The sequence below is a fragment of the Octodon degus genome, unplaced genomic scaffold (genome assembly GCF_000260255.1).
Source record: "Octodon degus isolate 3935 unplaced genomic scaffold, OctDeg1.0 scaffold00178, whole genome shotgun sequence".
In the NCBI taxonomy this organism is placed as follows: Eukaryota; Metazoa; Chordata; class Mammalia; order Rodentia; family Octodontidae; genus Octodon; species Octodon degus.
In genome coordinates this window covers 2,894,611-2,898,544 of record NW_004524754.1, presented here as the reverse complement: position 1 = coordinate 2,898,544, position 3,934 = coordinate 2,894,611, and positions in this window count along the sequence as shown.

Below are 3,934 nucleotides of genomic sequence, written 5' to 3'. Positions count from 1 at the left end.
TTCTAGCAGAGCTGTCTTCGTATGTGGCTGAGTCTTAAAGAGGATGCTTCATGGACCCAGCAGGTCTCCTCCTCTGGAGGGGCTGCTCCCTGAAGGACTCAGGCCTCATTCTCTCTCTTCCTCAGCCTCGGGCAAGCCATGGGAAACAGCGTGAGCAGCTCGCCACGGGCCCGCCACTTCTACCATGAGGCTCTATCCTTGAACGCTGGGAAATGTTTAACTCTACCAATTGAATGACTTACCTTTACTGCAGTATAATTTGGGTCCATTATGAACCAGGGAGTGGCAAGAGATGGAAACCAAGTAGCAGTTTAAATTACAATCCTGTTTTTCAGTTAGATCATGTCTTAGTTACTTTTCTCATTGCTGAGACAAAATACCTGACACCCAAAGTAAAAGGAAGAAAGGTTCATTTGGCTCAGCTTGCAGAAGTTTCAGTTAATGATAGCTGGTTGTCTCCAAGGAAGAGTGATATGGCATTTACAGAACTATAATTAGCAACACTAAAATGGGTAGTGAGATTTAGCAGTTGATAAACTTTTGTATCTAATGGGTTTGCCTTTTAGACCCTAAGAACAAACATTACGACTGTATAGGTAAGCAGATATTAGATTGGGAATTTGTACTTAAATTAGTTCCCCTAATTTCTATCTGATCACCTCCCCTTTTGTACCTGTGGTCTTCTGGGAAGACTAGCTCACCCCAGTTACCTGTTGCCCCCTCTCTCAAACAAGAGAGAAAGAGAGAAGATCTGGGTCTAGCAAAGATCTGGGTCTAGCAAAGTGTCTTAGCTTACTGGGTCAGGATCTACCAAGTTCAAACTTGTCTAGGTGGGCCTGGCTTGGGTCTGGCTGCTGTGCTCCACTTCTTCCTGCTGCAACCCATGGAAGTGAATGTGCAGTGCCCCTCTGGCAAGATGTTCTGCTCCTGGATTAGTTGAGTGGATCTCACCCCTTGCCTCTTTGCAGAGAGATCTGCTGCAGGGTTCAACACCAGGCCTGTCGGTGCAGAATATAAAACTGTAACTGCCTTAACCACATAATCTCTCGTGGGTAACAGTATTGATACATGCTAAGGTGATAACTGCACCAAAGCTCTACACCAAAGGTCAGAAGAGAGTGCTATATAAAATGACAAAGAGAAGGAGCAAAATGTATCCTCAGGTCCCGAGCCCACCCAGAACAAATGCAGGAGATGCCAGCATAGAAGAAATTGGAAATCACACACCTGAAATCTCTGAAATAATAGTGTCTGAAGTAAAGAAGCAACTACAGAAAGGTATCGAAGAAATCAGATTAGAAACAATCTCTGAAGTAAAAAAAAGAAATGGTAACTATAATGAAAGAAATACTAAGTGCTTCTAAAGAAGACACTGATTAAAAAAAAATAGAGGAGAAAGGAATGATACAGTAAAGGGTTATCTCAGTTCATGGCAGGCAGAAGTCAGCAACAAACCTCTTTCTGTCCCTTGTATCTTATCGAGGCCACCACCCTTAAAGTGGATAATGCTCACGTCCTTAATCCCAGCACCACATCCTGGATCCCATTGTCACATACCCTAGATTCAGCCTCCTCCAAGAAGCCTCACTTATGACTGCATGAGGCATGGTGGGGACATTTAGACACAAACCATAATAGATTGCAAGAAAGATGGTGTGAAATACATTATGTAGAGGCTTTTATGGTTCTTTACTGGTGGAAAAGCCCACAAACAATGGTGTTTAGAATCCTGATGAAGAGACATTTGATATTGCTGATGATCCCCACTTGCCTCTCCGGGGCCATGGGTCGGTCCTGTCTGCTTAATAAAGATGCTGCTAACGTAACCGGTGGCCCCAGACCCCAGTGACCCAATTGCTGGAGGTGGTCTTTTCTGTGTTCAACAATCAGGATGAAAGTCAAAGAGCTAAGAGAAAAAAATAAAGTCCAAAGTGATGTCTCTTACAAGTGGCAATGCTTTAAGCACTCCCAAGTTGGCCAAGGAAAAACTTGGGGCCAACTGAGGCCTACAGGAAAATGACACGGGGCACGTGACTATACTTAGCCATTGCTTGGGCCCTGCTCTGTGAGTTAGGCAGCCTGTATGTCTGACTTGTGGCCATGGAGGATTGACTGTCCCTGCTTCCCCGAGAGGGCTCGGCCAGCCAAACCCACCTCCTGCTCTGATAAAGGGAACTGAAGAGGCCTGAGGCCACAGACATTTCCATCTCCTAAGCGAGATCATGGGTGGCCCTGGACTCCTAGTTATACAATTTCAGTTCCTTTGGCTTCTGTTTTAACTTCCCCCTCTGGAACACCCTCCTCTAGATCTATAGCTCTTGAGTGTCTATCTCTTTTATTTTTTGAGACAGGGTCTAGCTATGTAGTTCAGTCTGGCCTTGAACTCATTATGTAGTCCAGGTTGGCCTCGAACTCACCATGTTCCTCCTGACTCAGTCTCCCAAGTACTGGGATTATAGAAATGCACCTCCAGGCTCAGCAAAAATGAAGTATATATACATACTCCAAATATGCCTTTCTGGTGCGACATGTCCATGCCACAATCTGGTAGGAAAGGGGATTGATAACTAATAAATAATCATTTATAAAACACAATCAGGAAATTCTACAACCTGTACATCTTTAAGCAGATTATTGTCCTTCATTAGAAGGGACAGCAGGATCAGAGAGATAGATCAGTGGAATAAGTGCTTGCCTAGCAAGCACAAGGTCCTGAGTTTGATCCCTAGTACCAAAAAAAAAAAAAAAAAAAAAAAAAGGGACAGCAGAGGTGTATTTAAAGTCCCTTTGGGAAATCAAAAGTCTGGTAGAGGGGCAGAAAGGGCAGCCTAGACATTAGCCTTATCCCTGTTCCTGAGAGACATAGTGGAAAGCTATAAAAATGCTACATGGGAAATGGTCACGAGAATTTTCACAGGAGTAAGAAGAAAGCTACTCCTGAGAATCTCTGGGAGACCTCTGGTTCCTCTTCAAAAAGTAAGACTTTCTGGGTGCAGATAAGTAGAGTCACTAATGACCCTAAACCACAGTTTAAATGGGCTTCTGTATCGAGACTCTTAGTTTTAATTTGATCCAAAATGTGGGTAGCCTTGCTAAGACTCTGGCTCTAAGACTTTTGATAATTTCTCTGTTGGCGACATACCTCTTTGCTACACTTTCTCCTCCACAATAAGCATGAAAATCTGATCTGCTCCTTCTCAAGTTTGAGCTCTACACCTCCAGTTGAATAGTAAAGCTACTCTCTGGACAAATTCACCAAGAGTTCTCACCCAATAGGCAGCTCAATAGCAGTAACTCTTTTCTCATGTCTTATGCCAGGTTTTCATTTCTTCAACCCAACTGAGGAGCCACGACACCCCAAGGTAAGTGGAGAGCACGCAATCCCCTGTAGGTAGGAAAGGTACAGCCTTTTCAGCAGCAAGTAGATGTGAAGATGAAGACTTTCACCCCTTCATCGTCCCATGAAGAATTATGGGGACGTGCATCTCTTCGGGGAAAACAGGGCAGGAGATTAGGCTTCGGTAGATCAGCTGGTGAAGTAGACTTGACCAGTTCATTACAAAATCCCAGGACACTCGTGTGGCGCCATCTCCAAAGCCCTGCATATGGATCCAGCAGAGGGTGTGGCATCTTTGTTTCTTCTTGTGGGAACTCTGCACGGTTTTGATAGGACAGGGCAGACCCAATGGCATTCTGAGGAGTGGGAGATACAAAGACAGTCGTCCTTACGCGTGGGCGCCTCTGTGCTGTTTCACAGTGGGCCACTCTCGCCCTGCAGAGTTACTGTTTTCCTACTCTCACTGGGTCCAAGCACTCTGCAGAGCACGTTTGTTTTCCTACCTTTAATAAATGTGAATCTTTGTTACCCTTTGTACCTGTCTTGACTGATCCTTTGCTCAGGATGGAGAGAACCTAGAAACTGGCTCTAGCAGGG